The 26,100-nt window shown below is 43.6% G+C and overlaps 1 protein-coding gene across 9 annotated transcripts in view; it reads right to left on the bottom strand.

The window, feature by feature from the left end:
* Positions 1-26,100, bottom strand: part of NHSL2 (NHS like 2) — a 285,277-nt gene that overhangs the window by 121,778 nt on the left and 137,399 nt on the right. For 4 of the 9 annotated variants that reach the window (XM_085008415.1, XM_085008420.1, XM_085008423.1 and 1 more), the window contains exon 1: positions 17,075-17,216. The exons of the other annotated variants lie outside the window; for them this stretch is intronic. The gene's annotated coding sequence lies outside the window, so the exon portion shown is untranslated. Of the gene's footprint in view, positions 1-17,074; positions 17,217-26,100 lie in introns of those variants that run through there. 9 annotated transcript variants of the gene reach the window in all.

The raw sequence follows: 26,100 nt of genomic DNA, 5'->3' as shown, positions 1-26,100 counted from the left end.
TTTGCTGTATGTTTGAAAGACTTATCATTTGGAAAACATGGAGCAAAAAGGTGTTTCAGGCTGCCCCTGCCTCCTCCTTTTACACATGCTCCTTTGTTGAGGGCCTGCTACAGACCACAAATCACTTAAACCTTCACACAACCCTGGGAGGGAAATGCCATTTTCACTTGATTTTACAGAGGAGACACTTGAGGATCAGACAGGTGAAATGACTTGTCCAAAGACAAGAAGTATGATTAGGTCCTAGACTCCCAGACCCTGCATCTGGAAGTATGGGTCCTATGCTGCCAAAGCAAACTAGGATTCTTTGAGTTTCTGGTGGTTTGGATTCTGTGTTAAAAGGGATTGATCAACATTTCTCAACCCTCCACTTTGTGGTACAAGGCAACCCAGGTCCAACATCTTAAAGCCCTCTACCCAGTGACAGAAGGCGGCCTCGGAAGTTTCCATTGTGGCTCAGTGATAAGGAGCCCAGCTAGTATCCATGAGGATGCAGGTTTGATCTTTGGCCTCACTCAGTGGGTTAAGGATCTGGCATTGTGGTGAGCTGTGGTGTAGGTTGTAGACACGGCTCGGATCCCGAGTTGCTGTGGCTGTGGTGTAGGCCAGCAGCTGTAGATCCAATTAGACCCCTAGTCTAGGAACTTCCATATGCCACAGAAAAAGCAAAAAAAAAAAAAAAAAAAAAAAAAAAAAAAAAAAAAAAAAAAGAGAGAGAGAGAGAGAAGAAGAAGGTGGCCTAGGTAAGCCTTTCTTTCCCTGATGGCATTAGCAGAGGTTGAGTGGGAGCCCTGTTGGCACTAGGCTGCCCAGAGAGTTGGTTGGGTGAGGCATGCTCTGCTTTATAACCTGGTATCTCTCACTGCTTACCAAGAGGAACTTGGTGAGAGGCCTGAGGAAGGATCTTCTGTCACCATTGGGGCCCCCAATAAGTTGGAGGCCCATAGGCATCCAGCCTGGGGAAGAGCATTCCTTCTTCATGGGCCCAGTGTCTCCTACCTCCACATAACTGTATCAGTCCTGGGGAAGTGCAGTCTACTCCTGTGTGAAGCACCAGTAGGGTGAACAAAGCAGACCCCAGTAGCAGGGCAATGGCTCTAAAAACTAAATTATCACTGAGGCCATAGCCCACAGAAATAGGCCAGGGCCTACCTGTTAAAATTAAACAGAATGACTGCCTGTTAAAATAGAAGGTTGAAATAGGACTTAGATTCTCCCAACACAATATCCAAAATGTCTGGGACACATTAAAAAAAAAGTCACCCATCATACTGAGAACTGGGAAAATCATAACATGAATGAGAAAAGCCAATCAGCACATGTTAACACCAAGATGAATCAGATGTTGGCATTATTAAAGCAAGGATTCTAAAACAGCCATCATAAAGTACTTCCACAAATACTGTTTTAAAAATTTCTTTCTTTCTTCTTAGTTTTTTTTTGGGGGGGCATACCCGCAGCATGCAGAAATTTCCGGGCCAGGGACTGAAACTGCACCACAGCAGTAACCAGCCACAGTAGTGACAACTCTGGATCCTTAACCCATTAAGCCCCCAGGGAACTCCAACAAATTCTCTTTTTAAAAAATTTTTATTGAGGTATAGTCGGCTTAAAATATTGTGTTAGTTTCAGATTGTATAGCAAAGTGATTCAGATATATATATATATATATATATATATAGAGAGAGAGAGAGAGAGAGAGAGAGACAGACAGACAGACAGACAGACAGACAGAGACAGAGACAGAGACAAAGATAGAGAGACAGAGAGACAGAGAGACAGAGAGACAGAGACAGAGAGAGTCTTTTCCATTATAGGTTATTATAAGATATTTAATATAGTTCCCTGTGCTATAAGAAGATCCTTGTTGGTTATCTATTTTATATATAGTAGTGTGTATCTGTTAATTCCCTTTCCCCTTTGGTAACAATAGGTTTATTTTCTATGTCTGTGAGTCTGTTTCTGTTTTGTAAATTAATTTGTCAAATACTCCTGAAAAAAATTTTGAAAAATAGAAAATTTCAACCAAAGTAATGGAAGATACAAAAAAGAACTCAATGTAAATTATGGAACCGAAAAATACAATAACAAAATCTCACTGGCTAGGCTCAATAAAAGAAATAATATTACAGAAGAAAGGATCAGTGAACTTGAATATAAAACAACAGAAATTATACAATCTGAACAGCAGAGAAAAAATAGACTAGAAAACCTAAACAAAGCATCAGAGACCTGTGGGAAAATAACAAAAGATCTAAGATTTATATCACTACAGCCTCAAAAAAGAGTAGAAATAAAGGGTGAAAACTCTCCCTAAATTTGGGGAAAGACATAAGCCTACAGATTCAAGAAAGTAAGCAAACCCAAATAGGATACCCGCCCCCAATTCACACCAAGACAAGTCATAAATACACTTCTGAAAACTAAAGGCAAGAAATGAATCACTTTGTTGTACGGCAGAAATTATCATAATTTTGTAAATAAACCATACTCAATAAAACTTTGAAAAAATCATATACATAAGAAGAAGCAAAAGTAAAAGTAAGTCGTATCAATATATGACCAGTAGTTATGATGGTATATGTTTGTGGATTTTTTTTTTTTACTTCCTTTTCACAGTTTTCCAAATTTTCAGCAATGTTATATCCATAACTTTAAAACTCATTTTACAATTAAACTGAAATAAAAATAAATCTATAAAAATAAAAAAAAATCTTGAACGCAGTCAGCGAAAAACAATCTATTACTCACAGTGGATAAACAGTTCAACTGGCAGCAGATTCTTCATCAGAAGCCATGAAGTTCAGAAAAAAAGTAGCACAGTTTTCAAGTGTTGAGAGAAAAGAGCTGTCAACCTGAATATCCAATGAAAATACCATTCAGGAATGGAAGAGAAAGCAAGATATTCTCGGAGAAAGGAAAACTAAGAAAATTGGGAGTTGCTGTCGTGGCTCAGTGGTTAACAAACTCGACTAGCATCCATGAGGACACGGGTTTGATCCCTGTCCTCACTCAGTGGGTTAAGGATCTGGTGTTGCTGTGAGCTGTGGTGTAGGCCAGTGGCTGTAACTCTGATTCGACCCATAGCCTGGGAACCTCCATGTGCTGCGGGTGTGGCCCTAAATAGACAAAAGACAAAAAAAAAAAAAAAAAAAAAAAAAAAAAAAAACCTAAGAAAATTTGTCATCAGGAGACCTACTTTGAAAGAATAGCTAAAGGAAATTATCTAAACATAAAGGAAACAATTAAAAAAGGAATTTTGGAACATCAGGAAGGAAGGAAGCACATGGTAAGCAAAAATATGGGTCAATACAATAGAACTTTCTTCCCATAAATTTTTAAAATTATGTTTTATGGTTGAAGCAAAAATTATAATACTGTCTGATGTAGTTTTTTTTGTGCGTATGTGTCTTTTTTTTTTCTTTTAGGGCCACACCTGTGGCATATGGAAGTTCCCAGGCTAGGGGTGGAATCGGAGCTGTAACTGCCAGCCTATACCACAGCCACAGCAACGCCAGATCTGAGCCTCATCTGTGACCTATGCCAGTTTGTGGCAACCCTGGATCCTTAATCCACTGAGCAAGGTCAGGAATTGAACCCACATCTTCATGGATACTAGTCAAGTTCTTAACCCACTGAGCCACAATGGGAACGCCTATATTATGTAGTTTTATATGTATCTAGAGGAAATACTTAAGACAATTATAAATGGAGGTGGGAGTTCCCATTGTGACTCAGTAGGTTAAGAACCCAATGTAGTCTCTGTGAGGTTGCAGATTCAATCCAGTGGTTTGGATACAGTGTAGCTATGGCTGTGGCTTAGTTCTCAGCTGCAGCTCCAATGTGACCCCTAGCCTGGAAACTTCCATATGCTGTAGATATGGCTGTGATAAAATATAAATAGATGGAGGCTAAAAAAGACATAAAGGGAGGTAAGATTTCTACACTTCACCTGAACTGGTAAAATGACAATTATCAGCAACTGTGATAAGATATATATATATATATTTATGAGAAATCTCTCTATACAAATATATCTCTATGTTTATATCTATCTGTCTATCCCTTTAGCAATGTCATAAAAAGAGATACTCTCAAAGATGCATCAGAATGGCATTCTAAAAAATGTTCAAGTAACCCACATGAAGACAGGAGGAGGAAAACAGAAAACAAAAGATAAAGTTGCAGACTTAAGGCCTAACAAATAAATAATTACTTTAAAAGTAAAAGGTCTATATATTAAAACTAAAAGATAGAGATTAGCAGAGTGGACTAAAAAACATTACCCACTATATGTTGTCCACAGGAAACTTGCTCCAAACATAGCAATGTAGGTAGGTTGAAAGTAAGAAGATAGAAGAAGATATGCCATGCAAACATTAATTTTAAGAAAAGCAAGAGAGGCTACATTGATATCAGATAAAGTGGACTTCAGAGCAAAGAAAATTACTAGGAAAAAAGAGAGACATTACATAATGATGAAAGGATCAATTCATCAGGAAGACATAGCACTCCTAAATATGAATGGATCAAACAGTAGAGCTGCAAAATACAAGAAGCAGAAACTAAAAGAGCTGAAAGGCAAAATAGATGAACCCACAATTATAGTTGGGGACAACACTTCAGCGGCAATAACTGATGGATCTACTAGACAGAAAATCAGAAGAATTCAACAATGTAATAAACACATTGGGTTTAATTGACATACAAAGAACATTCTATCCAACAGGAGCAGAATACATGTTTTTTCCAAGCATTCATGGAACATGCAGTAAGGTAAACCATATTCTAGAGTATAAACAGACCTTAATAAATTAAAAATCTTTGAAATCATATTGAGTGTATTCTCTGACTATAATGGAATCAAACTGAAAGTCAATAAAAATGATAAGAAAATCTTTAAACACTTGGAAGTTAAACAACACACTTCTAAACAATCCCTGGGTCAAAGATGAAGTATCAAAAGAAAATTAAAAATACATTGAGTTGAATGAAAATTAAAATACAATATATCAAAATTTATAGTATGTATTTAGAGCAATGCTTGGAGGAAAATTTATGGCACTAAATGCTTACCTTAGAAAAGGGGAAAGGGGAGTTCCCGTTGTGGCACAGTGGTTAACGAATCCGACTAGGAACCATGAGGTTGTGGGTTTGATCCCTGCCCTTGCTCAGTGGGTTAACGATCCGGCATTGCCGTGAGCTGTGGTGTAGGTTGCAGACGCGGCTCGGATCCTGCGTTGCTGTGGCTCTGGCGTAGGCCGGTGGCTACAGCTCCGATTCGATCCCTAGCCTGGGAACCTCCATATGCCGCGGGAGCGGCCCAAGAAATAGCGAAAAGACAAAAAAAAAAAAAAAAAAAAAAAAAAAAAAAAAAAAAAAGAAAAGAAAAGGGGAAAGGACCTAGATCCATAATCTAAGTTCCTACTCCAAGAAAGTAGAAGGAAAAAAATAGAACCAAAGTAAGAATGAAGGAAACAATAAAGATAAGAGCAGAAATCAATGAAATTGAGAAATGAGAAAGCAGTTGAGTAAAATCAATGAAACAAGAAGCTGGTTCTTTAAAAATAAATAAAATTGATAAACCTCTAGCAAGACTAACAAATGTTAAAAAAAGAGTGAAAGCTTAAATCACCAATGTCAGGAATGAAATAGGGATATTGGTACAAATCTTGAAACCATTAGAAGGCTAATAAACAGCTCTCCAGTGGCTCAGTGGTTAAGGATCCAGCATTGTCACTGCTGTGGCTCTGGTCACTGCTGGGGTGCGGGTTATACCTCTGTCTTGGAACTTCTGCATGCCATGGGTGTGGCAGAAAAAAAAGAAGGCTAATAAGCAAATATTGTAAACAGCTTTACATTCATAAAATCAATAACTTAGGAGAAAGGGATCAATACCTCAAAACCACAAATTACCACAGCTCAATCAAGAAATGGATTAACTGAATAGTCCTATAATAATTTAAAATATTGAATTCAAAATTTGAAAAGCTCAGGCTCAGGTGGTTTCACTGGAGAAGTCTACCAAACACTTAAGGAAAAATTAAATTACCAATTTTACACAGTCTCTTATAGAGAATAGAAAAGGAGAGAACATTCCCCAAGTTCGTTTATAGGTTCACTATTACCCCAAAACCAAACTAGACAAATACAGTACAAAAATGAAATCCATAGACCAATGTCCTTCATGAATTGACACATGACACAAAAATGCTTAACAAAATATTAGAAATGCTTAACAAAATACAGTTTCAATATCTGTACCAATATCCCTGTTTCATTCCTGACACTGGTGATTTATGCTTTCACTCTCTTGTTAACATTTGTTAGTCTTGCTAGAGGTTTATCAATTAGAAAGAATTGAACACCATGACAAAGTGGATATATTATTACAATGGGAATTTATTCCAGGAATGCAAGACTTGTCCAATATTTGAAAAATCAGTATAATTCACCATATCGACAGGTTAAAGAAGAATAATATGATCAAATCAATTGATGAAGCAAAATCATTTGGTGAAATCCAATACTTGTTCATGATAGAAAAGCTCAGAAAACTAGGAAGAGAAGGGGAACTTCCTTAACTTAAAAAGAACACCTCCAAAAAAAAAAAAAAACCTCTGCAGCTAACATTAAACTTAACGGTGAAATACTGACTGTTATATCCTAGAGATCAGGAACAAGGCAAGGATGTCTATTCTTACCACGCTTACTCAACACAGAAAAGACAATTGCATTTTGATATACTGGCATTGATCATGTGGGAACCAAGTTAAAAACACATAATACCATTTACGATTGTTCCAGAGAAAAAGAAATACTTATGTGTTAAACTCGTACAGGATCTCTATGCTGAAAATTACTAAATGGTCAGGAAAGAAATAAAAGACCTAAAAAAATGGAGATACATACTACATTCATGGATTGGAAGATTCAACATAGTAAAAATTTCAATTATTCCCAGACTGGTTTATAGGTTTAATGCAATTCCTTCAAAATCCCACAAGATTCTTTTATAGATACAGACAGCCTCATTCTAAAATTTATGTGAAATAACACCCTGTGAGCCTCTCCCTCAACTTGACTTTAAAAAATGCTCCCTTGAGAGACAGGATTAAGATGGCTGAATAGAAGGACTGGAGCTCAACTTCTCTCCTATAAACAACAAAATTCACAACTAAAGACTGAGCAGTCTCCACCCAAATGCACTGGAAACCCTAAAAAAGATACCCTACTCCAGAAGAAAAAGAGGAGGCCACATCAAGAGGTAGGAGGAGCGATTTCACAATATAAACCCCGTACCTCCCAGGTGGGAAGCTCCACAGACTGGTTCACAGAGACTCACCTACAGGAGTGAGAGTTCTGAGCCCACATCAAACCTTCACGTGTGGGGATCTGGCACTGAAGGCCAGTGGGGCTTGTGCACAGGAGCCCCTGGAGCATCTGGCATTGAAGGCCAGTGGGGCTTGTGCACAGGAGCTCCACAGGACTGGGGGAAACAGAAACCCCATTCTTAAAAGGCGCACACGGACTTTCACGTGCATTGGATCCCAGGGCAGAGCAAGGTCTCCATAGGAATCTGGGTCAAACCTGACTGCAGTTCTTGGAGGACATCCTAGGAAAACAGGGGTGAATGTGGCTTGTTGTGAGGGAAGGACATTGAAGGCAAAACTCTGGGGAATATTCAGCAGCTGCCTTTCTCTGGAGGTGGCCATTTTGGGAAAATCTGGCCCCACTTTCAGCCAGCCTGAGAAGCCCCAGGGCAAACAGCAATCCAGGTGGGATCACAGCCCCACCCCTCAGTAAACAGGCTGCCTAAAGACTCCTCAGGCACACACCTGCCTCTAATCCCATCCAGAGACTAAGCCTCACCCACCAGAGGGATTAGAATCAGCTCCACCTACCAGTGGGCAGGCATCAGCCCCTCCCATCAGGAAGTCTACAGCAAGCCCCCCACACTGACTTCAGCCACAAGAGGGGCAGACACCAGAAGTAAGAGAGGCTACAACTCTATTATCTATAAAAAGTCACCACACCAAAAACCTATAAAAATGAAAAGACAGAGAACTATAACTCAGAGGAGGGAGAAAGGAAAAACCCCTCAGCTAAGTGATGAGATTCTCAGCCTCCAGAAGACTTTAGACTATTGATGCTGAAGATGATGCAAGACATTGAAAATAAACTGGAGGCAAAGATGGATAACTTACAGGAAACACTGACCAAAGAGATACAAGATATAAAACTTAAACAAGAAGAGATGCAAAGTACAATAACTGAAATAAAAAATTCACTAGAAGCAGCTAACAGCAGAATACAGGAGGCAGAAGAACGAATAAGTGAGGTGGAGGACAGATCAGTGGAAATTACGGATGAGGAACAGAAAAGAGAAAAAAGATTGAAAACAAATGAAGAGAGTCTCAGAGAACTCTGGGACAACATGAAACGCACCAAAATCCATATTATAGGGGTGCCAGAAGGATAAGAGAGAGAGAAGGGGACAGAAAAAATATTCCAAGAGATAATAGCCAAAAACTTCCCTAACATGGGAAAGGAACCACTCACTCAAATCCAGGAAGCACAACAAGTACCATATAAAATAAACCCAAGGAGGAATGCACTGAGACACATATTAATCCAACTGACCAAAATTAAAGACAAAGAGAAAACCTTGAAAGCAGCTAGGGAAAAGAAACAAGTAACATACAAGGGAACCCCAATAAGGTTATCGGCAGATTTTTCAGCAGAAACTCTGCAGGCCAGAAGGGAGTGGCCTGATATACTTAACGTGATGAAAGGAAAAAACCTCCAACCAAGATTCCCAGCAAGGCTCTCATTCAGATTTGAAGAAGAAATCAAAACCTTCACAGATAAGCAAAAGTTGAGAGAATTCAGCAACACTAAACCAGCCTTACAACAAATACAAAAGGATCTTCTCTAGGCAGAAAGGAAAAGACAGCAACAGGAAACAAAAATTCCACAAATGACAAGGCTCACCAGTAAAGGTATATATACAGTAAAGATACGAAATCATCCATGCACAATTATCCCACCAAAATCAGAAATCATGAGAAGAGGAGGGTACAAATGCAGGACACTGGAGATGAACTTGCAATTAAGAGAACAACAACTTAAATCAATCTCATATACATATAGACTCATATCAAAACTTCAGAATAACTGCAAACCAAAAATACAATTGATACACAAACAAGGAATCTCTGGAGAAGAAATATATCTCATAGTAAATAAGTGCATAATCCACCATAAAGGGGGTCATTTGACCTCAGTCTTGGAATGCTGAAGTCTTCTTACATCTGATTCTGATTTCATCTCCATCAAAGAATCTATGATAATTATAATTAAATAATGTAATTGTATAATTAAATAATACAGTTCTACAACTGTATTATTAATAACCATTTCTCTCCATGGTACAATGTAAGGTCTAAATGTCTTGTTTATCACATCACCTAGAATGGTGTAATGCCTATATTGAAGAATCAATAAGATGTAACAAATTGTGAGGACATATTTATATGGTTACACTGTTTTTTAACCAATTTATGCATTTTATATTTTACTTATTTTCAGAGGGTATATTATTTTTGTTATTCTTACCAGTAAAGTTATTCTTTTTATTATGCCATATAAAATATTTAGTGGTATATAAGGTTTTCTTCCTTATAAATTTTAGTTGCATAATATAACAATTTTAATATAATGCTAATTTTTAAAGAAAAGCTGAAATATAATAGATAATACTAAATAGTAAAGATGAAAGCCATACAAGATGGGATAAAGTATAGAATAAATTTTCTATTTGTCTCAGCATATTTTCCATTCCACTTCTCCAGAGGGAGTCACTTAATCTGTTTCTTAAGATCCATGATATAATAATCTGTGTGAATATAATTGTGTTTAAATGTATGTATTTTATTCTGCAAAAAAAATAAAATTTCAGAATAAAAAAATAAAATTTATGTGGAAAGACACTGGGCCTCAGAGTAACTAAAAATATCTTGAAAGGAGGTGTGAAGTGGGAGCACTGTGTAGTATTCATGCAGGGGTGAAATTGATCCACAAAACACACCCAACTGATTTTTGACAAACGTGCAAAAAAAAAAAAATTCAATGGAGGAAGGATAGCCTTTTCAAAAAATGGTACTGAAGGGATTAACCTCCCCGGGAGGTGGGGGGAAGAACCCTGAAATGGATGATACATTAAATGTAAACACAAAACTATAAAATTTTTAGAAAAAAAAAAGAGAATACCTTTGGCAGCAAGGACTAGGTAAAGAGTTATTGGACTTGACACTGCAAGGAGAAGCCGTAAAAGGAAAAACTGATAAACTGAATCTCATCAAAATTAAAATGTGCGCTTTGCAAAAGCCCATGTGAAAAAGATGAAAAGATAAGCTCTAGAATGTGAGAAAGTATTTGCATACCACGTATCCAACAAACCACATATTAGATGCTAGAATTCATAAAGCACTCTCAAAATTCAATAGTAAAAAAAGAACAATCCAATTAGAAAATGGACAAAAGCCACGAACAGACATTTCACTGAAGAGTATATATAGATGGCAAATAAACTTATGAAAAGATGTTCAACATCATGAGCCATTAGGGAAACGTAAGCTACGATCACAGTGAGTAATCACACCTATCAAAATGGCTAAAAAAAAAATAGTGACCACAACAAATGCTGGTACAGCCACTAGGCGGAACACTCTTTGACATAAATTGTTAACAGTATATTTTTGGATCTGTCTCCCAAAGTAAAGAAATTTAAAGCAAAAACAAACAGGACCTAATTAAACTTAAAAGCTTTTGCACAGCAAAGGAAGCCATAGTCAAAACAAAAAGACAATCTACTTAGTGGGAAAAAAATATTTGCAAATGATATGGCCTATAAGGGGTTAACAGCCAAAATATATAAACAGTTGATACAACTCAACATCAGAAAACCAAACAACCTGATTAAAAAATGGGCAAAAGACCCGAACAGACATTTTCCAAAGACATGGGGATGGCCAACAGACACTTGAAAAGATGCTCAACATCATCAATCATCAGAGAAACGCAAATTAAAACCACAGATATCATCTCACACCAGCCAGAATGGCTATCATCAAAAAGAACACCAATAACAAATGCCGGCAAGGAAGTGGAGAAAAGGGAACCCTTGTACACTGCTGGTGGGAATGTAAATTGGTGCAGCCACTATGGAAAACAGTATAGAGGTTTCTCAAAAATCTAAAAATAGAATTACAGCATATATGATTCCACAATTCTAGCAATTCCAGTCCTGGGTATTTATCTAAAACCCCAAAAAACACTAATTCAAAAAGATACATGCACTTCAATGTTCATAGCAGCATTATGTACAACAGGCAAGATATGGAAGCAATATAAGTGTCCATCAACAGACGACTAGATAAAGATGTAGTGTATATGTGTGTGTGTGTATATATATAAACATACGTGTGTGTGTGTGTGTGTGTGTGTGTGTGTACGCACACAATGGAATACTACTCAGCCATAAAAAGAATGAAATTTTGCCATTTGCAACGACATGAATGGACTTGGAGAGTATTACGCTAGGTGAAATAAATCAGATAAAGACAAATACTGTGTATCACTTATATGTAGAATCTAAAAAATAAGACAAACTGGTGAATATAACAAAAAAGAAACAGACTCACAGATATAGAGAACAAACTAGTGGTTACTAGTGGAGCAAGGGAAGTGGAGAGAGGGGCAGGATAGATGTAGGGGATTAAGAGATACAAACTATTATGTATAAAATAAGCTACAAGGATATATAGCACAACACAGGGAATACAGCCAATATTTTATAGTAACTATAAATGGAGCATAACCTTTAAAAATTGTGAATCACTATGTTGTACACCTGAAACATATAATATTGTATATCAACTATACCCCATTTAAAAAATCCTCATGGAAAAAATTAAACATGCAATTACCATACAACTCAGCAACTGCACTCTTGGGCATTTATCCCAGAGAAAAGAAAACTTATGTTCACAGACAAACCTGTTACATGTATGCTCATAGCAGTTTTATTCATAACAGCCCCAAACTGGAAACAATACAGATGTCCTTCAACAGGTGAATCCTTAAATGAACTGGTACATTCATACCATGGAATACTACTCAGCAATAAAAAGGAGAAAACTACTGACACTTGGAACAACTTGTAAGGATCTCAAGGGAATGACGCTGAATGAGAAAAACTAGTCTTCAAATGTTACATTTGTTATAAATTCATTTTTGTAACATTCTTGAAATAATAAAACCACATAGATGAAATATAGTCTTGGTTGCCAGGGGTTAGCGGTGGGGGCGCTGGATAGTGGGTGGGTGTGCATATCAAGAGGTGGTACCAGGAAGATCTTTGTGGCGATCAAATAGGTCCACACCTCGATTGTGGGGAAGGTCCCACAAATCTATGCATGTGATAAAATCACATACACATATAATACATACACACACTCACTTGCAGAGTACATGTAAAACTGATGAAATCTGAATAAGCTCTGTGGACTGTGCCAATATCAATTTTGGCATTGTACTATAATCATGTACGAGGTCAACATTGGGGAAAAGTGGGTCAAGGGTCACAAGATCCCCCTCCACTTTTTTTTTTTTTTTTTGCAATTTGCTGTGTTTATGATTATTTCAAAATAAAAAATTTTTAGAGGGGAGTTGGTATATTGACGTGATGTATTTATTTCCTAAGATGCCAGAGCTGGCTCTTTTTTTTTTTTTTTTTTTTTTTTTTTTTGTCTTTTGTTGTTGTTGTTGCTATTTCTTGGGCCGCTCCCGAGGCATATGGAGGTTCCCAGGCTAGGGGTTGAATCGGAGCTGTAGCCACCAGCCTACGCCAGAGCCACAGCCACGCGGGATCCGAGCCGCGTCTGCAACCTACACCACAGCTCATGGCAACGCCGGATCGTTAACCCACTGAGCAAGGGCAGGGACCGAACCCGCAACCTCATAGTTCCTAGTCGGATTCGTTAACCACTGCACCACGACGGGAACTCCCAGAGCTGGCTCTTAAAGGCAAGGTACCTAAGTCAGTATATCAGAAAGCAGGGAAGGGAGGCAAACCAGCATTTGCTGAAAGCATACTATGGGCCAGACAGTTCACCTCCATGATCTCATTTAATTCTCAAGACAACCCTGGAAAGGTTGGTATTTTTTCTCATTTCACAGATGAAAAACAAAATGAGTCTTAAAGACGCTCTGGGCTTGTCCAAGTTGGTAGCTAATAATTCCTAATTAGAGCTAATAATTATTAAGTGCTTATGTGTGCTAAGTGCTATATATGAATTATCGCATTTACTTCAGAAAATAACTATGTTAGGTAGGTACAACTATTAATCCTATTGTACAGATGAGGGACCTGAAGCTCAGAGAGGTTAAGTGACCTGCCCAAGATCACATGGCATGGAAGAGGTAGAATCAGGATCCATGACAGGCATATATATGATGTTCTCTTTCTCAACCCCAAGGCACTCCTCAAAATAAAGTGGGGTAAAGAAATACAGATTCCTAGGCAAAAAGGAGCCCTCCTCGGTGCCCTCAATAAGTCCCATGAGTCTCCTACCCCAGCCCCTAGAACTCTGTTGCATACATACCTTCAAATGTATGCCTCTCCCTCCAAGTGCTAAATTATGGAAGGTCCTTGAAAGATAAACCATGGTTTATGCACTTCCATGGCTCTAGAATAGAGGCACAACTGATGTCTGGTGTATGGACAAAAGAAGTTAGAGATCACTTTAAATTCCACGAACAATTCTCTCTCACTAAGAGGGCTGGACCTAGGAGTATCGGAGAGGCCACCTTTATCTGCAATGCACCAAGCTGGGCTGGGTAGACGTGTCGACCTGGTTTTCTTTGATGCCGACCCACAACCAGCAGTGTGCTGAAGCCAGTTTGCCCTGGCTAACCAGAGTCTATTGTTAAGTTTGCAGAATTTTGCAAGCTGGTTGTTAAACTGTTCATAGCTTGAAATCAGCCATGGTGGAAATATTTACGCCACAAAAATTAGCAAATGCTGGAAGGCAGGGTACCCCCTACAAACCTCAGAACTGGTTGTTAAACATTTGGCTGCAGCACTTAGGTGCATATAAATGAAGAATTCCCAGGTGGAAGGGCAAAAATGAGCCTTCTGGGGGGTGCTGTGAATGTTCTTTATCTTGATCTGGCATGTGGTTACACATAGAATCTACATAGGTAAAAATCCACTGAGCTGCACATTTACAACTAGCACACCTTACGCAATTTACTCTATGTATGTTGTACTGAATAAGGAAGAACTTCCAGCCTATGTAAAGAGCTGTGATCCTGATCCTGAGTGCCTCCTGCAGAGACCCCACTAATCAAGATGCACTGATGCTCCCCAGCTGTATTGATCTGCATGCATCACGGATGACGCAGCTCACTTCAGTGCATTATCTATCGCACAGGAGGGGGCAAAGGTGGTCCAAACAGCTGCTGGCTTCAGGAGTCTGAGCCCCTTCATGTCTTTTCTTCATCATGGCTGCTGTCATCTCTCACCTACGTTATTCCTGGCTCTGTGGCTGGGGATGGTGCTGTTTGCTGACGGGCAGCATGACTCACTACCTGGCAGATCATTTTTCTAATTAAGTGGAGAGATGGACAGTTATTTTCCCATTCTTGGACAGAAGCCTCATTTGCTTGGATCTTTTTTTGGGAATTACTCAGCTTTACATTGAAGGGATTATTTTGTCCACTTTAAAAAAATAGTGCCCTAAACCTGCTCCCCTCAGACAATCAGATTTGTAGAGGAAATGGAGAGGAAACAAAGTGCTTCTCTAAAATGCACCCTCACAAGGGAGAGAAAACAACCTTTACTGAGCTTCTTCCAAGACGTTGCCCTAGATGGGAAGGGCCAGCTCTCTATTTTAGCTCTAGGATGCTGGCTGGCATTTAACCTTCCTGAGACAATTCCCACCCTCCTCCATTTTCCCTGCTCCTCTCCCCTCAGCCACCCAGCTGAACAACTTGTTTGGGGCAGCAGCTTTATTCTGTGAAGGAATGACAGGAGCTTGCAGGCAGAGATGGGGTCTAGGAAGTGGGAACAGCATATGCACTATGAGAACAGGAGGTCTAGCTCTGTGATAGCCCCTCAAGGAGAAGCAGGAGTGGCCACAGTGGGATTTGAAGGGTGGATGAAGACATGTTTGCAGAGCATCACCATCACAGCCTCAGGAAATCACACAGTCCATTCCTTGTCTCCCTTCTAGACTCAGAAATAGCCCCTCAGACAAGCCCAGCTCAAGCCCAAATGCCCAGAGTGCAGTGTAGATGCATAATGCTGAGGATTTCTTTTTAAGTAGGGTGGTGGTAGCTGCTGGCAGTCCCACTCAGTCCCCCTCAGCTGAAGTCATGGAACTCACCTATTCTCTCAGTCCCCTCCCACTTCTGCCCTAGAAAGGTGAGCAGACCCTGGCACTGGTCTCTCTGCTTTTTCATTGTGTTCACTGGGCCCTTGTGCAACCTGCCAGTTATGAGTGCAGTTCTGAATCCCAAGCCTACTTGGACAGGTTTACACCTTCTGTCTGGCTTTTGCCAGGCTCTTTCTCCTAAGGATTAGTTCCTATAACACACACACACACACGCACTTCTCTGTGCCATACCCAAGCCTTTGACATCCAAAGACCACCCAAGAACTAGTACTGCCAATGCTACCCCTTCCTCAACAGCTGAGTGGCTGAGATCCCAGCATGCCTTTTGCCCAAATTATGACAACTTGCTTAAGTCAAAGAACAAAGTCCTCAGATGTTCTTGGCAAATCCAACTTATGCTTGGCCCACATATGATGCTGAAGGCCCAGCCTGGGCCCCAGCTCTACTCCTCATGTCCAAAGAAGGCCTAGCCTACTCCTTCTGTCCAGAAAGGATTAGGCTGAACAGTGTCCATGCTGATTCCTGAACTTCAAAGTCCTTCCCAGTGGTTGAGGCTATGTTTGGAGCCCAGCCTCAAGTCTCTTTCAAGAGACACTGCTGCTCAGGTGACAGGTTCATGTCAGTGGCATATCCCCACTCTAGTGCCAACAACGTCAGCAATTATCATGCCCTCATCAGGTCACCCGAGTGTGCTAGAAGCTGGTGCCTCTTCCCCTATAAAAAGGGCCAGGAGTAGGGTGAGGGAAGGGTAGGGTGAGATGCAGAGAAGGCGGTCAGGTGGGAGGATCAGCTCCACATTGGGTTGCCTGATCCCCCACACCAGCAGTGGGCCCTGAAAGGCATGTAAGATGTTTGTTGAATAAATACGTAAAGAAATGCACGGATGAATCCTAAAATATAGGAGAGAAGCATTCTTAAGCTCACAGAAATGTCAAGCTCTCCTCGAATCTCTGTCATGGGCCCAGAGCCCCTTCCCTATCTCTTTCTTTGCATTTCCCTCCTTTCTGCTAAGTGAAATTAAGCCCTTTTCTCTAAAGTGTAAACCGAAGTCTTTAAAAACCAAGAGCCTTGCCTCCTGTCATTCACACAGTTGAAAACAAGCCCAAGAAGAACTTGCATGGCTCCTGGCCACCGCATGTGCAACTCGAACTGACTGAATCCCGTTTGCCTCATCCAAGGGGTTATATTTCCAGTGTGTTAGGGACAGACAGACTGGTGGCTGGGGCTGGAAATGTTCCCATATGCCCCTCTCATGGGGTCCCTAGCACCCCTCTGCTCTCAATTTCTCCTCGAGCAGCAGCAGCAGCAGCAAACTCAACTCTCCCCATTCCCCAAATCCCACCCATCAAGGTTTGGGTGGGCAACTCACAAGGGTGCTGGTGGGCCAGACTGCACGGACCAGGCCTCTGTCTGAGCTTCCAGATTCCTGAACACAGAGCCCCTGGTGGAGCCACCAAGAGGGCTGGGGCCAAAGCCCACCCATCTTCCTCCTGCCTCAGTTACCAAGGTTCTCGGAGGTCCTAGGGGTCCCCCTTCCACTTCCCACCAGGTCCGTGTTGGACACTCCCAGACCACACCGACAGGGCATATGTTAAAATGTCCAGACTACGTACCTAGTCATTCCAGCAACTTGCCCAGGAGTCCTCCAGGTCGTGTGCTTGGGAGCTGGAGGAGGGATAAGATGAGAGGACAAGGCTGCTGGTCAAAGCCCTGGGCTCCGTAACCTCCTGGCCAAGTGAACTGAATTTCCAGACTAAGGCCGGAGGAGGGACGAGCAAAGGAGAGAAAGGAAAAGAGGCAGGACCAAAGCTAAACCCCTTCTTTTTTCCTCCTAAACTCAATCCAGATTTGCCTTCTGAGGGCTGCTTGAAACTGATCCCTGCGGCTCTGACTCGTCCTTTCTTAAAGACATAGTCTCCACTTGGGGATGGGGGGGAACTCTCACCTGGCCCAAACATGTCCCAGAACGAAAGATAGGGGGGAAAAGGCCATACAAGCACAAAGCCCCAAATGCCCAGCACCTCCACTGTTGATCCAGACCCAGAGCTGGAGGTTTATTTGAGACTCCCTCAAAGCAGCCAACTCAAGACCTCTGCTGGGTGACCCGAGAGACTCTGCTAGAGCCACTGGGCCAAAAGCTGAAGTCTGCTGGTGGGTGTGGGAAAAAGAGCACTGGACCAGGAGTCCCATCTCTCACTGTTTCCTGTGTCGCTGTGAGCGAGTCACTTTCCTCCTCTAGGTCACGGTTTCCTTTCGTGACACATGAAAAGTGAATAGTGGCAGCCTTGCCAAGCTCTCAGCTTGCTGCTGTCTCCTGTTACAGTAGAAGGGGGCAGCCTTGGGGACCTGGTGTCTAACCCCCGGGTGGGCTGTGCTGCTTCTGCTGCCAGATACTTACATGGATCAGAGTTGGGACTTTCTGCTGGGTTGGCTGGGGTTGGAATCGGGGTGTGAGCTGGTGAGTGGGTAGATGGGGACCCATTTGTGTGTGTGCCAGAGGAGGAGGAGGAGGAACAGCCTGTCTCCCGTGTTCTTGACAAGGTGTTAACAACCCATCGGGATCTGCTATTCGAGGGCGCCAAAAGAGGCTATGAGCACATCCTCATCTTTCCCTCGCCCCCATGGTTCACTTTTCTTCTGTAGGAAAACCACCTAGGAAATCAGCCTGGCAGAGTCTGGGGCCAGGCTCTGGCTCTGATGGCTCTTTTTTACTGCAGGCTCCAGCTCCTCTTCTTCCCTAACACTTCCCGCTTCCTCTCCATGCCTTGGCTTCTGTTCCTTTTCATCCTATCTGCAGATCGGGCACCGTCTCCAAGCTCCTCCTTCCCTCCTTCCTTCCTCGACCCAAAGAGTAGCACAGAGCCCCATTTCCTTTTGAGGCCATGGTTCTTAGCTGTCTCCACGTGAGAATCTCCTGAGGAGCTTTGGAAAAAAAAATGCTCCTACTTGGGCATTTAGTGTGGGGCACCCTGGGCACTGCTGGTGTAAAAACTCTGCAGTGGATTCTAATGTGCAATCAGAGGCGCAAGCCATTGGTTTAAGGGTTCCTGCTGCTTATTACATGGGGGAATCAGATCAGGGGTGACCAGTTATGGGGAAAGACAAAGGGTTGGCATCTCCCAAAGTTCTTCCCGAAGCAGTTCTTTCCTCCACGCATCACTTTCTCAGGAGAAAATAATGCCAACAGCTCACACCATTTGTGCCAGACACTGTAAAGGGCTTTAAGTGTGTTACCTCGCCGAATCCTCATGACCACCATAAGAGGTAGCACTATTATGCTCATTTTGCAGTTGAAGAAACTGAGGCAGCAAGAGTTGAAGCAAGTGGTCCAGGAGTTCTGATTGGAACTCAGACCTGCGCCTGCAGACATTATGCCACATCCCCCTGGCTGTCAACCATCAAACCTGGTACTACTCTCAAGACACTCTCTTCCTGGGAGTTCCAGCTGTGGTGCAGTGGGCTAAGGACCTGGCATTGCTACAGCTGTGGTGTAAGTCCCAGCTGTATCTCAGATTTGAGCCCCGGTCTCGGAATTTTCATATAAGTGGGTGAAGCCAAAAAAAAAAGATTCATAATCCCTGGAAGGGCCTTCATCCCATGCCTTGGGTCTAGAGAGGCACTGGGCCTGAAAAAGTGGTGTCACCTCATATACATTCAGCTGTCCTTTGTCCTAAGGAGGTCATTTGTATTTGAGGAAACTGCATTTGAAGCCTGGCACTCATCTTCCAGGGAAGAGAGAGAGCTGCCGTGGTTACAAAATACACTCTGGTCAGACAGAACGGGATGTGCAGCCCAGCCTGGCCACTTGATTGTGACTGTAGATGAGGCTCTCTTCCTTGAGAGCCCTGGTCTCCTCATGTATCAAGTGGGATAATCACATCAAGCTCCTGCGGTCACAGGGCTGCAACGAAAGTGCACAGGCCAGAGTTCCCGTCCTGGCACAGCAGAAATGAATCCGACTAGGAACCATGAAGTTGCGGGTTCGATCCCTGGCCTTGCTCAGTGGGGTTAAGGATCCGGCGTTGCCGTGAGCTGTGGTGTGGGTTGCAAACGCGGCTCAGATCCTGCATTGCTGTGGCTGTGGTGTAGGCCAGCAACTATAGCTCTGATCGGACCCCTAGCCTGGGAATCTCCATATGCCATGGGTGTGGCCCTAAAAGAAAAAAAAAGAAAGTTCATGGGCCAAGTGCCTGGCACAGAGGGGTGCTCGGTGTGCACGCTTCCCAACTCTCCAGCCCATTTTCTATCAGAGGAGACTTCTAGGGCATGTGGCAAAGTCTTGTGCTGCCTATGGACCCTTTCTCGGAAAAAAAAAAAATTAGGAGATCTGCTCGTGGCTCAGTGGTTAACAAACCCGACTAGCATCCATGAGGATGCCGGTTCAATCCCTGGCCTCATTCAGTGTGTTAAGGATCTGGCATTGCTGTGGCTGTGGTGTAGGCTGGCGGCTACAGTTCTGATTTGACCCCTAGCCTGGGAACCTCAACCTCCATATGCCACAGGTGCAGCCCTAAAAAGACAAAAAAAGAAAAAGAAACAAGAAAAAAATTGCCTTTAAATACATTAAATAAACTACCTAGGATTACGAAGGAAACTGCCTACTATATACTGAAATGCAATTTATAATCTAGTCATAGGTGCATTTTGATGAACAGATTCACTATAACAAGGTCTAGCAGTGGGTTTAATAACTGATCAAATTTTGAGGCAGTGATAAGCAGAAATGATTTTTTGAGATACTTGCAACACCTGTGATGTAGTATGAAAAAAAGCTGTAAGTCCACTGGTGAGAGTCCCAGATGCTGCTAATAGCACTGTTGTTTACTGCACTGGAGACAGGGCTGCTTGCACCTCCACTCATTAGCTGTGTGATCTGGACCAACCTCCTTAGCCTCTCTGTGCCTGTCTAATCAGCTGTAAAATTGGGGTTGCTGTGAGGATGCAATGAGTGAATAGGCGCATGTAAAGTATTTAGATCCAAGCCTCAGACACAGCAGGTGCTGTTTAAGTGTTAGCTCTTACTGTTATCTATACATGGGCTTCTCCAGATCAGGGGGTACAGTTCATTTACCCAAACCCCAGCACAAAGCCCTACCTCCAGCTAAGCTCCTTTACTCTGCCAAGATGACTCTAACACCACAAACAATGCTGTGCCATTTGTATTCTTCTAGGACATGGGATCTTTAAATAGCTCCTTTAAAACACTGCCAAAGCCAGGTCTTCTGAGGCCAAGGAACAAGCTCCTTTTCAGGGACTGCCCACCCTTGGGCATCGCCTCAGGACAGTCTCCAAGGCCTCTCCCTGGAGCCTCATTTGCTATCTGACCCCCTCCCTCCACACCTCCACTGCCAAAGGCACTGCAGTTATAGGCCCTGCCATGGCCTCGGGCTTCCCACTTCAGAGTCTAGAATTCACCTCTAGACTTTTAAAAGCCAAAGAGTAATTTGCAAAGCTGAAGTACTCCCTAACTTATTGCAGTTGTCATTGGAGCCGGGGGTGGGGGGGTGTCTGGGAGGACCAAAGCCATCCATTTGGTGTGCAGATGTGGTGACCCAGAAAGAAGCAAAGATATGCTGAAGGCCGTGTGGCAGTTTGCTGCCTGCGACTCAAGATTGTTCTCACTCTGTCCTCCTGGGTTGGAACAAAATCTCCATCCTCACTGACCTCTCCTTCTTCCTCTCCACCATCTGGTCAGTTGACATTTCTTGTCAGTTCCATTTCCTTCTCAATATGGTACCAATCCATTAGCCCCTCTCCATGCCCGGGTCCATCTCCCTTCATTCCTCATCCCCCCTCCCCAACCCTAGTCCTCAAGCCTTCCTACTCTGAGCCTCTGCGACAGTCACATATCAGGGGCGTCAAGAGCTCAGAGGAAACTTAAGGTTCATGGGTCCAGCTCCTCACACCAGCCCACTCCACATCCTGTGATGACAGTGAGGAAGATGCTGAGGCCGTGCTAGGGGAATGGAGCCCACCAAGGGCTGACGGCGAGCAAGAGGGAGATCTGGCATCCAAACCCAGGTCCAAGGGTCGTGGAATCTGAGTTCCAGAAAGAAGTTCAGTTTAGCTCTATTCCCACAACACCCACCTCTCAGAATTACATCCTGAGTCCTATTGGTTCAGGTAACCACCGGAAATGTTATTTCAGTGAGGACAATAACTGCTACTTGCCCTTGTACACACTCATTTTGGAAAATGTAGACAACACTCCCTCTCAGTTTCTCACTTCTCCCCAGATCCCTTAAAGGGGATCTAGAATCTATCAGCCTGAACTGCCTCCCGATCTGTCCCAAGCGTGGGCAGGCCCTGTCTATTCGCCAACCTTTTTGACAAATATTTCTACTGGGCTGGGCTCTAAACCAGTTTTCCAGCCTCACGTTAGTGAACTTCCTTGTTGTCCTGACTCTCCTAGAATATACTAGACTGTGTCTGCCTCGCCTCTGTTCCCCCAGCACCTGGTATCAGGCCTGGCAGAGAATGGAGATTCAGTATCTGAGAAATGAGTGAAAGAAAGAAGATGCTGGTATCACAAGCAGGAAAGAGAGAAATAAGGCACAGAGAATCCTGCCCTCTGGCGGCTTAGAGTTTACTTATGAAGACAAGATACAGAAAGTAATAGAAATAGGTGAATAGAGAACCAGGCCATGTCTGACTTGCCCTGCAGCCAAGGAGGGGCCTGGGACCCTGGGACCAGGCTGTGATGCAAAAGCAATTGGGTAAAAGGAAGCAGCAAGGCAGGTCACAGATGTGGCATCTCAGACCCAAGTGGGCATCAAGCTAAGCAGCAGGCTGTAACAGGGCTGGGGGAAGCTGGGAAAACCAGGTAAGGTGTCCAGGAACTTGAGACATGAAGGTAGTGAAAGCATGTTCAGAGTGGAGAAGAGAGATTCTGGGAATATTTCCTCAAGGCCTGGTAGGTAGCTGCAGACACTTATTGGTAAACTGGAGGAGAAGGGGACCAGAGACAGGAAGGCTGGGGATTGATGAGAAGTGTCTGGATGAGAACAGAAGCAGTGGAGTTCCTGCTGTGGCTCAGCGGGTTACAAACCCGACTAGTATCCATTAGGATGCAGGTTCAATCCCCAGCCTCGCTCGGTGGGTTAAGGATCTGGCGTTGCCGCAAGCTGCAGCATTAGTCACAGATGCAGCTCGGATATGGCGTTGCTGTGGCTGTGGTGTAGGCCGGGAGCTGCAGCTCCGATTCAACCCCTAGCCTGGGATCTTCCATATGCTGCAGGTGTGCCCTAAAAAGAGAGAGAGAGAAAAAGGAGGGAATATAAGCAGTGAGAAAGTGAAGACAAAGCCAGGCAAAAATGGCTAAGGGACCAATTCCATCTGGTGATTGAAGCTGATATCATCACTGAAATGGGTGGGAGGGGTGGGAGTGTAGCTTGAAGTCTTCTGACTTCTCGACTCCATGCATTCATTCACCAAACATTTACTCAACACCCAGAACATGTAGCCCTCAAACTCGTGTGTGTGTGTGTGTGTGTGTGTGTGTGTGTGTGTGTGTGTGTGTGCGCGCACATCTATACACACAATCTAACTTCTAGGGAACACCAGAGGCCTCTCCTCCCCCTTCACCTTCAGGGAGTAACAAGGGAGGACAAAAGAGGCTTCGAGATCTTTGCTACTCAAAGTGTGACCCATGGACCAGCTGCATCACTATGATTTGGGAACTTGTTAGAAACAGAATCTGCACTTTACTTCTTAAACTTTAATCTACAAACCATCACCTAGAGATCTTGCTATCTGTGCTGCTGGCCCATGGATCCCACATTGAATAACAAGGAACTAGGACACAATATGGGGCCAGTGTGCTGGGGATGAAGTTTTTCTTGGGAGAGACCAAGGGAAACTGAGTAAGCCAGGGTTATGGGTTTATTTGTGAAGCCCCCTTCAGGCAGGTAGAAAAGTAAGTTTCCAAGCAGCCTCACACCTTAGGCCCGTCAGAAAGCTGCTCAGTGCTGTCTCTCGTCTGGACCAAAGGAAGCCTGGTGGCCCTCCACAGAACCTAGCCTAACTCTAGCCCAACTCCCAGCAGGAGGAGGAGGCCACATAGTGATTAGGGTCCAAAGCCCTACCTCAGAATGCAAAGTATTTTGAACAGTATGGTCTTTGAGGACTTAGCATGATAGTCTACACCTCACTAAAGAATCAGAATTTGGGAAGTTCCTGTCATGGCTCAACGGAAGTGAATCTGACTAGGAAGCATGAGGTTCTGGGTTCAATCCCTGGCCTCACTCAGTGGGTTAAGGATCCGGCATTGCCATGAGCTGTGGTATACGTTGTAGATGCAGCTTGGATCCTGTGTTGCTGTGGCTCTAGCTTAGGCCGGCAGCTACAGCTCCGATTAGACTCCTAGCCTGGGAACCTCCATATGCCATGAGTGCGGCACTAAAAGGATAAAAGACAAAAAAAAAAAAAAAGAATCAGAGTTTTGGGGTTCCAGCCAACATCTCTTTCCATCAGAGACACAATTAATGGAGAGCAAGAGAGAACTGCCTCCAGCTCACAGCTCATGCTTTCGCTGGGAACGTAAGCTTCACATAACAGTCATCTGTGACCGTGTGTTGTATGAGCTTATGGGTGGGTGTGTTTATTTTAATGAAAGCCTAATGAATCTTCAAGGAACCATATCAGGTAGGTGAAGGATGGGTGGTGTTTATTTTCTTCTGTGTACTTTTCTGTTTGGTCTGCAATTAACTGTGTTAGTTAACGAATATGAAATCAGCAAAGGCTTTATTTCAAAAACCAAATGAATACAAAGAAAAATCATGGCAATATACAAATAAGAGCTGACTTTAATGGCATAGATAATTCATTGTATGAGGGTTCGAGGGAGTGCTCCAAGGTGAAAGACAAAACAAGGGGATGGAAAAGAGGTGTTTAGGGTCATCAAGTCTTGATTCTGAAGATGGGTTCATCCAAAAGTTAAAACCTGAATTTCTTGAGCTGCAAAGCTTCCCAGCACTAGTCAGGCCCTAACTTGGGTAACTGGATTCATAATTAGAATCAGAGAATCTCAGAACTTGAAGAATCTGAGGGATTACAGGGCCAAATCTACACTTGTTTTCTTATTAAAGGAACTGAAGAGCAGAGAGATGAGGACACAGTGAGCTCTGCACCTTGGCACAGGCTCCTCTGCCTGTATGGCCTTTCCCTCAGGTCCTGGGTGGCTAGCTAATACCCACTCTTCCTCGAGAGTTGGCTCAAACATCACATACTCTTGTGGGTTAAGTACTCTCTCCTGTGCTCGAAAAATGCTTAATGCATTCCGTTATCTATTCGACAAACTACTGAGGACCTTCGGTGTGTCAGGCACTGTTCTAGGCACCTGGGATGCACAGGTGACCCCAAATTCCCTGCTCTCATGTGTAAGTGATTACATCATAGCATTTATTTATTCAGCAAATATTTGTGGATCACTTATGTGTGGGAGTCTTGTGCAAACCATAAACTATTTTAAGGTCGGAGTAACAGTCTGTTCACAGCTTTGGCCTCCTCCCTTCCCCTCACGGTCACCTTGCGGACATAGTGAATGCTTTCTGAATGAATGAATGAATAACGAGATGGCCAAGGTCACACAGCAACCTCAAGATGGAGCTGGCACTGAAACCGTCCACCTCTGCTAGCTAGTGCTCTTTCCCCTTGCCCTTCATTGCTGTCAGCCCAAATCTTTGGAAACTTCATCAACTCCTGTGGGGGGAAACGTCAAAGGGGGAGACAATTAAGGGCCGGGTTCCCTAAGCAGATCTATTGTGGAAAAGGGAGACCCACCCTATCAGGGACCGTCTCTGGGGAGAGTGGTGACTCGCCAACTTCTGACATCCCGGCTCAAAAGCTGGGGGCTAGCAAGAAGACGCCCTCTCCAGCAGGACCCTGTCAGCCCCATCACTCTGTATAGGGACTGATCATTTTGAGGTACATTTCACTTCTCTGTTAAAGGCAAGCGTTTTCGTTCAAAACAAAGCCGCCACTGGGGGTGCTGAGACCTCCCCCAGCCCCCCCACCCCTGAGCCCAGGGATCTTTCTCTCTGAGCCAGAGGCGGGGCCCGCCTTTGGCCGCTGGAGCGGCTGCACTTGCAGCGCCCTCTGCCGGCCGCCGGGCCGGCTCTGCCGCTCCGCCAGGCGGGGGAGGAAGGAGGGCGGGGGCCTGGCCGCTTCTGAGGAGCCTCGTGTTCCGGAGGTGCTGAGGGACCCGTGACTCATCCAGCCGGCTGCGCCAGCACCGGCCACCCCCGCAGGCTCTCAGCCTCCGCACGCGCCTGGTGACGCACCGAGCTGCTCTGCGCACAAAAAGCAGCCCCAGGGCGGCCCGCCCCCCGCCCCATGGCAGCACCTGCTCCGACAGTCCACCCCGGTCCACCCCGGCCCACCCCTGCCTGAAGCCCCTGGCTCTGAGAAGCTTCCGGCGCTGGAAGCCCCTCTCACCTCCACTCCCACTGAGTCTTCACCACTAACCTCGAATAGAGGTGGTTTTGTTACCGGGTTTTAACAGAATGGGAAACTGAGAGCGACAGACACGTGAAGGATGAGCCAGGGTCTTGCATCTAAGACGCAGAGGAGGGACTCTGATGAACCAGTTACCTCTCACCCCAAAGTTCAAGGTGCACTTTATACAGCATCAAGCGGCACT

The sequence above is a fragment of the Sus scrofa genome, chromosome X (genome assembly GCF_054392235.1).
Source record: "Sus scrofa isolate SSC_HxYL_T2T_F1_AM1 chromosome X, Sscrofa_HxYL_maternal_Yorkshire_Landrace_v2.0, whole genome shotgun sequence".
NCBI lineage: Eukaryota > Metazoa > Chordata > Mammalia > Artiodactyla > Suidae > Sus > Sus scrofa.
The sequence above is the reverse complement of the archived record's forward strand: the minus strand, read 5'-3'. Positions and strand labels throughout refer to the sequence as shown.